The sequence below is a fragment of the Molothrus ater genome, chromosome 4 (assembly GCF_012460135.2).
Source record: "Molothrus ater isolate BHLD 08-10-18 breed brown headed cowbird chromosome 4, BPBGC_Mater_1.1, whole genome shotgun sequence".
NCBI lineage: Eukaryota > Metazoa > Chordata > Aves > Passeriformes > Icteridae > Molothrus > Molothrus ater.
This window is the reverse complement of record NC_050481.2, coordinates 39,558,058-39,570,856: the sequence shown is the minus strand read 5'-3', so window position 1 is coordinate 39,570,856 and position 12,799 is coordinate 39,558,058. Positions and strand designations below refer to the sequence as shown.

The window sequence follows — 12,799 nt, the reverse complement described above, 5'->3', positions numbered from 1 at the left end:
ATGAATCCAACCCTGGATCTGTATTATCCTCAGCAGATCAAAACACCGCTTTCATCAAATAGCATTATCTGCATAAAAGGCATGCAATTGCCTGATAATTTCACCCAAACTATGCTATTCATTTAAAGGACAAGAAGAGAAATGTAATTCATTCCTTTTTTCCCCCCTGGAAAAGCTAACTTATACTTCACTCATGGGAACTTTTCTTTTTTTAACATGAGATCCCAAGAAAAGGTCCATTAAAAGTTTCCCTCTGGTTTACAATTAATTGTTAGAGAACCCCTGTGCCATATGAGTGACACAAGTGTAGTTATGCAGAAAACTGGCAGAGAAAATTCACAAAGCTTGCTGTAGCCATGATACTGATTCCATTAGCCATGGTCCTGCTAACCCTAATAATCAAATCATATGTGGCATAATTGTAGCAGCTTACAAATAAATAGTAGCTGAAGGTGTTTACAGGACTTTCCTACAAATGGAAATTTGAAGTCTAATAATTTTGCCCTAGCTCAGAAAGGCTGCACCACAAGATCCTGAAATATCTTCACTAATGTATGTGTTGTTTATAAAAAACATGTACATATATTAAAAACTCATGCTGGTGCCTTGTCTTCCAGAAAGGAAAGCACATAATACTATGGCTCATTGGTTTTATTGATACACACAAAACATTAAAATCATGACGGAGGTGGGGCAGAGTGCTCCAAGTGAGTGCTGTTACAACATCTTTTGTATTTGGACTATTACATGTACTCTGCTTGTGAAACTATTCTTGGTATTTGTCTGCTTGTAAAGGGCTCATGCACATCTCTTCCACAATAAAAAAACCCCTCAAACCTAAAAAAAATGTATTATTTTAATGTTGTTTTTGTTTTCTAATATTTCTCTGAAAGAGTAAAGATACTTTTGTGTTGGAGTCTTGTGTTTTCTAGTTTGTTGAGAAGAGGCTTTATTGTTTCTTGAATAAGCAGTGTTTCTGTTCAGCACCAGAAATAAACACTGATTTGTATCTGGCAGAGGGAATTTTCCCTTTCTTTTTCTAATAGTACAAAGCCCTTGGCATGTCATGGGACTGCAAATACTAAACTGAGTACTTGTTGTGGCCCAAATATTGCCTACTCCATACAATGACAGTTACTTTTCTTTGGGACCACTGGACAGGTACTGTCCTCTATTCAGAGGATAATTTTTTTTCCCCCAGCATGTCTTTGATACTTTTTAAAACAGGAGTTCTTTGAAGTGGCTCAGAGGTTTGGAATCACAGGAGCTGCCTCAGAAGAGCTGGATTATTGAGCCTTACACAGGCACATCACACATTTACCATGGGGCTACAACCTCTCTGTGTACACACAGACCCTATGGAACTTTATACTATAAAAAAATACCAGTTAAGTTCACAACTTTCTGGGTCTTTTCAGCTTCAAGACAGAACCCTTTTTTCCTCTTGATTTCACAAAACCTTTGGATGTTTCAGTGCTTCTTTATAAAATTTAAAAATATAAACATATATATGCACTTTCCCTGCCAAGTGTTATCTTACTTTTAATGGAAACAATTTCCTATTATAACTTATGGAGGATTCTGATGCAGGAACTCTGTATCTGAAAGCTTGTGTTCTTTTTCCAACTGTATGAGCTAATCAGAGAAAATAACTGTGGTTTTCTTTTTTTGTATAACCACTTCTCATATATTCTCAGAACATCTCATGATGGCAACATAAATTATTATTATTATTATTATTATTATTATTATTATTATTATTATTATTATTATTATTATTATTATTATTATTATTGATTAATGCATGCAAGTACACTTGGGTTTGGATCTGTGTTCATCAGCATTATTTCCTATTTGAACATTATTTGTAGATTTTATCATATATTTCCATGGCAATGGAATGTAACTTCTTATTGAAAGATTATTTTAAAAATTATTTGTGTGGTTGAAATGGCCTATACCCCCTAGGCATTCAAAACAAGATTCTTGTGGGAAAGAAAAGAGAATGGGCTGAAAATGCTGACTTCCAGTGTTGATATGGTATTGTGCTACACATTTTGGCATAATCACCTGTAGTGCCCCACAGGCTGTTAGCAACTCTGAGGTTGCTAACATTTGTGAAAAGCAGGGCAATCTGATGATGGAGGAACTTAGGAAAAGGAGGAGTGCTGGTCAGAGAGCAAGATGTAAAGTGCCCTTGCTCCAGGCTTCATGGCTCCTTCTTACCTACAATTTTGTGGAGCAAGAGCACAGATGAAGGGTAGGTCAGCTCTAGAACCACAGGCCTGTCCAAGTACCATGTGTGAAGGTGGCAGAGTATGGTAACTCCTCATTTACTAGGTAGAGATCTTGTTTCAGTCCTTCCCTCTGTTGCCAGACCAGTGATATTATGGCAGCTATAACCAAGAGCTCTGTTAATATGGCACGTTAACTGCATCACAGCCTACCAGCCTTACCTTTTAAAAAGTTACAAGAAATATAATGCAGGAAGCCAATCCTTCCAAGGGAGATTTCCTCTTAGGAAAAGCAAGGAAGTGACACAGAAAAGCACTGATAAATACAGACTGCAACAAAAACTTTGGCACAGATGTCAATATTGATGCCCCTGTACCAACTTTGCTAGACCAGAAGTCAATTTTTAAAAATTTACGCTATATCAGGATGCAAAAATTATCCTCATTCTGGATTTCCAAATCTTTTTTGTTCAGCTGTGTTTATTTTTATGGCTTCAGAAAAGTTCACAATACATTAAAAATACAGTTTTGTTTTGCTTGTTTGTTTTAAAAACAGAAATAAATGGAATTGAATATATAGAGTTCTTAAAACACTAGAAACTAAATATGGAAACTCCAAATGTCTTCAGTAATAAAAAAATTAAACAATAATTGTCTATAATATAATTCTGATTTCAAATAGTAGTTCAGAACAGAAATGACTTCAGCCACCTAAGTGATGTAAACCTGGATTCCATGATATTCATCTCAGATTCAGAACATGACTTCCATATGCACAAATATCACCGTTTGAGTAGGTCACTGTAGTCTTTTACATATTTCACCTCAGCATTAGAGAACCACCAACAGCTAATACAATTTTGAGACTGATGCAAATTTTGAATTCTGTAATCCCTCCCATCACATGCTTTCAACCTTCTGTTTGTGTTTTCTTTCAGTTGTCTGTTACACACAACCTATATTAGTTGAGGTGATGTTGAAACACTCACAGGTTCTGGATGTATGTTCTTTATTTTAAAAGAAATATATGTTTGTATGAGTTCTCTTTTTTCCAGAATTTAAAAATAGAAGAATGAAGTAGAATGCAGGATGGCAACAGAAACCACAATTTTGCTTTCTCTAACTTCATATTTTCAGCTCTCAGTTCCTATCCTAGCAGTGTAATATTTGTGCTGTTGATTTCATGGCAGTGTAATTGCATGGAGCATGTCTGATTCTATATTACTTCTCCTGAATTATATTGGATCAACACCACATCCACAATAGTGCATTCATCAAAGCTTTCAATAGAAGACAAAATGGCAGGATCTTTTAAAAGCCAAAATTGTCATCAGACCACTGAACACCTACAATGTGTTGATGATATCACAGCAAGTCCCTGAATTCAGACAAAAGGGTTGAACCTTAGAAAACCTAAATCCCAGTTCAGCACTAATGCCAATCCTAACATTTGCCAACTCAGAGAAAAGCTGTACCACCATTCTGTGAACAGGACTCGCAACAAGGCAAAATGGAAAAGGAAATAGTTCTAAGCAGTTCCATTTCACAACATAAATGTTCTTGGAAGCTTTCTAAAGCACACAGCTATAGTTCCTCTTTCTTAAATATTCAGTACTTGTAGAAAACTAGTGAAACCCTTTGCATATGCACATTATAAAAATACAGCTTTTTCTGTTCTTACACCAGTCATAAAGAAATGGAAAATTATAAAGAAGCAGCAGAAGAAATCTACAGCTCATGTGCTGGCAACACTTGAGCTCTGCATTTATATTTTTCAATTATAAAATAAATAGTGCTCAAAATAATCTCAGAACAATAGACACGTAGTGTCTGTCAGAAAGAATCATATAATGGAAATTAAAAACAAAAAGATAAAACCACCTATTGATTCAGTTTTTATGGGGCTTATGACTTTCTTGAGTATAGCTGCAAAGGCTGTATTTGTACAGCCTGCCACTTTGGCCATTTTGGGTACTGTGGTAACAGCACTTTCTTCCTCTGGCAGCCTCTTCTCTAGTACCAAACTCAAGCTACTCATCTTCATTTTAAGAATCTTCCAATTGCCCTTTTCCATCCTGCCAGTCACCGCTTTCTTCCTGTCAAGAGCTCAACACCCATGTCAACCTGGCATATGATACCAGTAGCTGTTGCCAACTCCTAAAATTTGAAATGCATCTCTCTGCTTCCCCCCGCCCCCCCCCATGATTCCTCTCATACTTGGGAGAAATTGTTCTTAGGGATTTTCTTTCCCAGGGTAAGTTCAAAAAGCTTGGACAGTATTTGTGATTGTGCTGACCAGTACTCCTTGTGCTGCTGTGCTGCCATTAGCTGCACTGCCTTGTTGCTTTTGTTTAATGCTTAGATAGTAAAGTTCCCTGGAAGCAGGAAAAGTCTTTTTCCATTTATGCTACATCTAATGCAGCGTGTCTGAGAGCTCTCACAGTCTGAGTGCTCAGCGAAGCCATGGCAATACAAATAAGTAACAACACTGCCAATAATCAAATTCACACACCACTTCCTTTGGTAATTTGATAATAGGTTCTGTGTCTCTGCTGATAATATTCCTCATTTTTCTGCTTTCTGTATGTGTAAGGACCACTTTGGCTTCAGGAAGTGCATCTGGGATGTGTTAATTCACATGTAAATTCCAAGCTATTTTGACACATATACTTAGCACACCCTAAAATAAGATGCAATATGCAAAGAGCAATGAGATTTCTATATCCACCAATAATCAACCAATGACATTAAAAACCAAGGCTGCCCATGTAACTGTAACTCTGTATCCTGCTTTTAGATAAAAGGATAGTCTAATGATCAAACACTTGGCTTTTGTAGAGGCCAATCTTATTTAGAGGAAAGGTAGTTAATCACTATTTAGTTTTATCCCCTACAATCAATAGATTTTGCCAGATCTTCCTTACTACGTGCCACCAGAATTATGCACTGAATAAAAAGGAGTTGGACTTTGATGATCCTTGTGAGCTCCTTCCAACTCAGAGCATTCTACAATTCTATGGAAACATTACCTGCTCTGTCACAGGCAGTACTGTGCTACTGTGGACATGATGTTTTAGTGTTTTACATAGAAAAGAAACCTACTGGGGCCCAGAATTCAAGCTCTAGAATTGTTTGAATAGCATGGAAATTTTGTGTGCCTAATTTGAAAGCCACAAGTAGGCCTGAGACAAAAAGCAGTGCGCTGCATGGCATTGGCAATGTTTCTAGAAAATACCTAGCCCAGTGGAACCACCTGGGAACAGAGGGCTTGAGCTACTCACCCCATACTACATGAAAACCTTTAGCAGATACAAACTGATTGCTGTGTTCTTCAGGTGACATGTTATGTTCCTTAACCAGGAAATCACCTTTTGCCTTGCAATCCATCACAAACATACAGTAATACTTTTCAACTTAAGGAGAAAGGATTCTAAGGAAAACCCATTTGGCACAAGCTGGTGCTTCATTTTTGTGGCACAGTCACTCAATGCATGAGGCAATTGTTTAATTAAATCATGGAACACCACCACAGAAATAATATTTCACAGGCACCCACAGTTTGCTCTTGCTTACTTGTAGAATATAGTTTTGCAAATTTTAAAATTAATTTATTTTATGCTTCTAACTTATGAGCAAAAAACCATAAAAATGAAAAATTATTTGATGGATAAACATTAGCTCTCACAGCAAGTACTAAGAAATGTTAGCCTTTGGTCAACAAATCTTTATCAACAAAGAAATTTACATTATGGTAGACTAATGAAAAGAACCATCTCTCTATTCTCTTTCTATTCAGTCTCAGCTGTCAGTTTCTTTTAAATGTTTGGCTTTGGAATATGTTACAATAAAATAAATACCAAATTTTAGTTTGAAATACCACTCTTAGGAAAAAAAAAAAAAGAAACAAATCTGAAAGTAAAATGCTAACCTAAGTTAAACAATCAAATTTAAGGATATGACTTTTCATTTTTTACTTGGGGAAAAAAAAGTTTACATTAGCAAACTGATTCACACTCTCTTCCCTGGTAACTTTAAACCTCTCCATTATTCTGTTTCAGTTCTACTTGAAACAGTACTCTTCTCTCTTTACTTTTTCTGTTTGGACATCAGACTAAATCAGTGATCACTCAGTCAGCTTCCCTGAGGACATTCACTTGGTCTCCCCAAGTACATCCCCTCCAGTTCACACATGTCAGACACAAATCCACATTACTTAAGCTCTGGACTTTTTTCCACAGCTTTCTCCACCTCAAATTCCTCTTAATGCTCTCTCATACTTCCAATACTTTCTCTTCAGTTTTACACTTTAATTGACCACAGGAGATGTGTGGGCATTGGCTCACTAAAATATGACTGTGCTGGGACCAGCAGACAGACTACAGTTGAAAAAGAAATATCTTTTTATTTTAAATTCCACTGCTCATCATCAAGTGTCCTTTAGAAACTAGACTGAATGTCTGAGACGAAATTTTTTCAATTTTTCAAACAAGAAATCCTTAGTTCAGACAGTATCTTCAGAAACTTCACCTTCCAAAGAAGACATTTCCTTCCCAGCAGGGGACATTATCCAGTCCTTAGCTCCACTGTACCTCTCCACTGCTGCTGGTTGTCAGCTGGTTAGGTTTGCATTAAAAGAATTTTCTGTAGTGTACCAGTATCAGTCAAGTGATTAAATTTAACCTTGGCTCTTTGGGTAGCCCTTGTGCATCATTCTAACCCATTTAATTCAAAATAATCAGAAAATGAGTGGAAGATTTTCTTGGACCATTTTATCCTTCACTTGATGACAGAGGTGTGACTAAAAATCTTGCTCTACTGCACTAACTCTGAATGTTGCAAAATGGGAGGAGGTGGCTAGCAGAAAGTAGGTTTAATTTTCAAATATAATTCTCAAGAAAAGGAAAAGAAACATTTTAGGAAAACAGTAAAATTGTTGAAATGTTGTATTCAAAACCAGTTGGTTTTAAAGCTTTTTAGGCCATTTTCTCATACAGCTGTACCAAATATTTAGTACTGAGCTGATAGATTTGAGACTGCTTAGTTTGGTGCATCTTACACATTTTCTAAAAGATGCTTTGTAACTTAGCTCACCACAGGATAAAATAAGTTACTCTTTTGAATATTTTATGTGTAATCTCTCACTATTCTGACACAAACTTTCAGGCAGAATATACTGTACATTATATGAGATACAATATCCTTAGCTATGTTGCTACCAGTGGTAGAAAATAAAAAATAGAATAATATACATTCTATATCATTGTGAAAATGTCTAGAGGAAGACCTGAATGAACAAGAGGAAAAGTATCAGCAGTGCTTACCATCCTGAAAACAATGTATCTAAACACATGTTCAAAATGCTATACCCTTCTCTCTGCTTTTTATTCTCCTGATCGTCCTTCCTAGTTTTGTTTGGCCAGATTGTTCCCTCACCTGTGCTTGTCAAGGGAGAGAAATGGAAGTTTTATTATGGGGCTTTCTTTGATTAGCTGTGCTAACTCATGAGTCTGAGCACAATCATTGATGAAATTAGAGGAAACATTCCTTGTCATAACCAACATGCTGGCTGATTTTCATACTAGATTGAACACTGCTTAAATTTGGCCTCCCCCCACTTATGTCTGAATGTTCACATTATTTGTGGTATAGCTTATAGCAAAACAAATAGATACCAGGATAACAAGCATGAATCTTAATATTTAATTTTTTTTTTCGAAAAAACCTCAAAAGACAACCCCAAACCAAACCCTTCCTAAGCAGGAAAAAAAAAATCTAGAATAAATAAATGAATGAACCAATTCAGCCTAAGAGAAAACTAATATAAGTTAGCTGAGAATTTCAAGCACTTATGTTAGAATAAAATAGCATGGCTTTACTAATCTCACTTTGTACCAGTAACTAGTTACTTCACTTGTACTAGCAGCAGCTTTAGAAAATACTTAATAAAAGCCTATCCAAAAGTTATGCTTTGGAAAGAACCAGTTTTTAATCTTACCTTGCCATGGGTCCATTAACTATTTTTCCTACCTCAAAACATTTTTCCTGAGTTTATGGGAAGGAATTAGTCACCTTTCTTTGTTGCCATTATATAGAAATGTCAGTTACAGCTGCATGCCTTTCCATCAATGCATTAATAACTCATGCTTGTGTATTTTTACAGTATATATTACCATTTTATAATGAAATGTTAAATATTTTACTGGTATTTGTATTTTACTGTGATTTGTACTGAGTACTGAGCACTTGAAGTGTTTCTATTCACTGGAATATTTTATTTAAATGAATTTTTAAAATCACCCATTGCTTAAAAACAGTATTGCTATTTTGTATACTTATTGTCTTCCTTTCATTACTGCGACCAACATTTAGTCTGTTATAGTGTAACATCATCGATAGTGTAGGACTTGAATCTACTTTTTATTTTGTAAATTAAGAACAGGTTCCAAACCTCTCTTTGCTGGAAATCATCTCCATTCTAACTATCATCAGTTGGTGAACTTCTCCCTTACAGAACAACCACTTTGATAGTAACTTCTCAACAACATTACTGCATTCTTTTCTCCAGTGCACTTTGCTGCATCTGTTCTTACCTGGATATCTTAAAATCTACCTACTACCCATTATTACAACTGAAAAAAAAAGAGAAAAATGATACAAACAAGAAAGTCTTACTGAATCACTTCCCTTGATATGTGTGAAGTTTTAAAATCTGAAATTAGCTGCTAACTGAAATGATACTGCTGTACTTCACACTACACAGAACACAGGATGCTTGTTTCCATGCTCATAGCTAAAATATGGAGTGTGCCTCCTTGGCTCCTCTTACTGCCAACACAGCTACGATCATCCATCAGGCAGGCTTTCAGCACTTAGAAACTTAAAAGGCCAGAAGCCATGCAAACATATATTGCAAATGCCATGCTTTGGTATTAGCAAAACTCAAGATCTACTTACAATTTTCCCCCTCTAATTGTTCAATGTACTTGTTATTATATATGATTTTTGTTTATCAAAATTGTTTGAATTTCTCACAACTTGGATAATGAAAATTAATAAGGCATTGCCCTTGCACATTCTTTGCAGCCAACATTAGGATTTCATCGATAAAACGTGATTAAGAACAAGAGTATTTAGTGGTCAAAAAAACCCAATGACAATATTTTTGTTAATTTTTCCTTACACTTGCCTTTTTCTGAAATCCTCTTCTAATAATACTATCAACACTTGTCCTAATATAAATATATTTTTAAACCCTGCATAAATCAATCTTAACATTAAAAACGATCAAATTTATTCTAAGACATTCATTAGACAATATGTGCTTATATTTTGTACAAATGTGCAGTTTCTTCTCACTGTCAGCATCCTCTGCCAACACTGGCATTTCCCACAGAGAAGACCAATTAATGTCCACTGTCATTTCAGTTATTGTATTGTACAACTACTTAATCATGTTCCAGCCCAGAGATTCTCTATAATTTCTTCTCACCCTCCCCTTCCATGGCAGTTAACTCTGATGAAATTCTCATTTAGTATTGAAAAGAGAACTTAAGAAATTGTAGCCTAAATCCAGTACTCTCAGCATAAGATCTTACAAAATACTCATCACTACATTGTCTAATCCAGTTCTGGGTCAAAGTGCTGCCAGATTTTTATTGTACTTTTATTTTAAAAGATTATAGATTTTGCTGACCAAATCCAATCACAAATTCATCCAATACTATTCTCAAAGGGAAAACTCTATGTAAGAGTATAGATGTGGTTTTGAAGATGTGCTCATATTTCATAGGACAAGCAGAGGCAATACTTTAAAAACAGATGCTCCCAAAATCAAGAGATACTGTTCATTCAAATCTGTGATTTAAAGTGAAATCCTGTCATCTGACTTCAAAAGCCAAAAGACTTTGCAGTTATCAAGGTGGATGTTTGGGTAATTGTGGTGCAGGTTATAGAGATTCCAGAGATTTACACCAAAGCACGGACACACCACGTGCAGTCAGATTGGTGTGAAAAAATGCATTGGCTTTCTGTTGTTAAGACTGATAACAAGCCTTTCTTTTGACACTACTTGTAAAATACCTTGCAGAGAAGTTCCTCAGATAACATATTTTAACAATTCAATCTGAAGCTATAAAGACATGGTTTTTGAAACATCCATACTGAGATAAAAGCTATAGGTTTTTTTCTTTCCCCCTGGGCAAATGGTCCTGCATACTGCTGTTACTTTGATCTGGTGCTGACTACAAGATACAAAACATTATTGTTGGTTCCAGATTAATTAACCTGGAACAGATTACCAACTGTTTAGTGCTGACATGCAACTAAAACAGCATAATCCGTGTTAAAAACCTACTTTACAGATGTAATAATAAAGATTGATAATAGAAATGATAATGTAAAAAAAAAATCTAGTAAGAAAAACTCTAGGTCTTGTCTGAGAAACAAATTATTCATTGATCATGTCCACTTCTGAAAGATCCAGTTTTGTAATTTCTGAGCTCTGAAATAATGCTTTACTTTTATTTTCCCAATTGTTTGTACCTTGATTTGGAAGTGTCCTGGTGATAGATATTGAGAAACAAACTCCTTAGTCAGGAAACCCCCCAGAAGCAGCAGGAAAAAAGATGTACTTTTGTGAATCATTGTACCTGAAAAGAATGGATTGGTATCCAATGATGGCAGAGCTAAGGGATTCTCTGCATATCCTGACTTCCAAAAGTTAATTTTTATTATCACAAAATAACTTCATAGTGAAGCTGGAATTTTTTATACTTCTACTCAAGGACTAGAAAGAAATGGGCACTATGTTCCAGCACTGTCAGCTGTTTCAGAAGGGATGAGCTGCCTTCTGTGATTGCTGCCTCTGTAAAAGCTACAGAAGTTGTTCACACAACTAGATTGAAGCAGATGAATTATGAGTAGATGTATGTAAAATAGGACATGAAGTTAGAGACAGCCACCCTAAATAACTGGCCTAACACAACAAAGAGAATCTGAGAAGCAGAGCCAAAATCTGGAGTCACTGCTCCCTACCAACCACATTGTAACTGCACATACTACCACTCCAAAGACAAAATCAAAATACCTCAAGTTTAAGACATACAATGATTGCCGTTGTGATGGAATTATCCAATCAAAGAGGTCATAAGTTCATTATCACTTAAACTTCTGAAAAGAGAGCTCACTAATATATTCCATGTCTATTTTGGGAGTTATTCTTAGGGTTTTTTTTAATAATCTACAACCTAAAAAAATATCACATCAGTATAAGGCAGTTCTGGAAGTTGCAAGTGACTAAATACATGGTTAACAAATTAATAAAAATAATATAAACGACTCTTGTGAGCTTTGTTTTTAGCCCTTTGCGTATTCTTTTTGTTTCATAATCCAAGTATTAAAAGGTAAAATAAATTGATCAAAAATGTAGCTTGCTGCAGAAGAATACATATATGAACAAATACACTTAGGTGATACTACTGCACTAAACTTGCAAGTCCGTGGGACTGCACAAAAAGGGATTTTGTCCATTTCCCAAAGGCTTAGCAGGTAATGTGCTGCAGTGAGGTTTCCTGTTATGCACATTTAATTGTTTACATCAATACCCTGTAAGACTTTTTCTGGAAGTGTCAAGTATAACAAACAAGCCAAACTGAACTACATTTGCCAAAAGAAACCCCCCTACATTTTGTGATATACTGTCCTTTCATTGCACTTGTTTGTATATCCATTAATTCACAGATTCAATAATTTGAGATTGTGCTTCCACTTATTATTGAGAAATAGTCCAGTTGAACAGCATAATTACTTACATCTCTGTCACTTCTGAAGTAATACTTACTGCTTTAGACATAGCTAAATTTTGTGTTTCCTAGCAGTTGGATTTATAGTAACCTATCTCTGTCATCAAAGGATGGAGATATCTATATCTACATAATCTATAATTATTATATTTTCAACAATTATTTGCAAAGTTGATGCAGAATTTCTGCCCAAATGTCTACAACTATGTCATGAGTATAATTATTAATTTTTCTCAATATACTAAAAAAGGTCTTGGAATATAGGTCAAACCAAGGATTCTCACTATTTAGGAGAACACATTCCCCCCCTTCCCCCCAAACCCCATGATGATATTATCGTTTTATTTCCTATAGTGGTCTTTTCTTTATGTTTTATTTAAAATGTTAATGGAGTGTATCTGCAATTCAGATAATTTATCCTTAAATCACTGTTCTCCAGAATAATGCACTGTGAGCACTGTAATACACAGGCAAGTCCTCTTAAAGAACATGCATCAATTCTCTTCCCTTATGAAGCACACTGCAAATGCCCTCTAACAGGGCACAGCAGCATTACATAAATCATCTTATATGAAAAATTAACATGACATCAAATATTTATAAATATTAATGTGTATGTTAATATAACCAAAGCTGTAACAAACAATCATAACCTTGCCAAGTTTCTTAGGACAGGCGCCGCTGATAATGATATCCATTATCTCTGGGGGAACGCGCAATTATGAAAGTATACATGGGATGCTATATTGTTATCTGCTTTAAGTT

At 35.4% G+C, this 12,799-nt stretch overlaps 1 protein-coding gene across 6 annotated transcripts in view; it reads right to left on the bottom strand.

Annotated features, from left to right (window-relative positions):
• Positions 1–12,799, bottom strand: part of TENM3 (teneurin transmembrane protein 3) — an 880,089-nt gene that overhangs the window by 414,429 nt on the left and 452,861 nt on the right. The gene's annotated exons all lie outside the window — the stretch shown is intronic.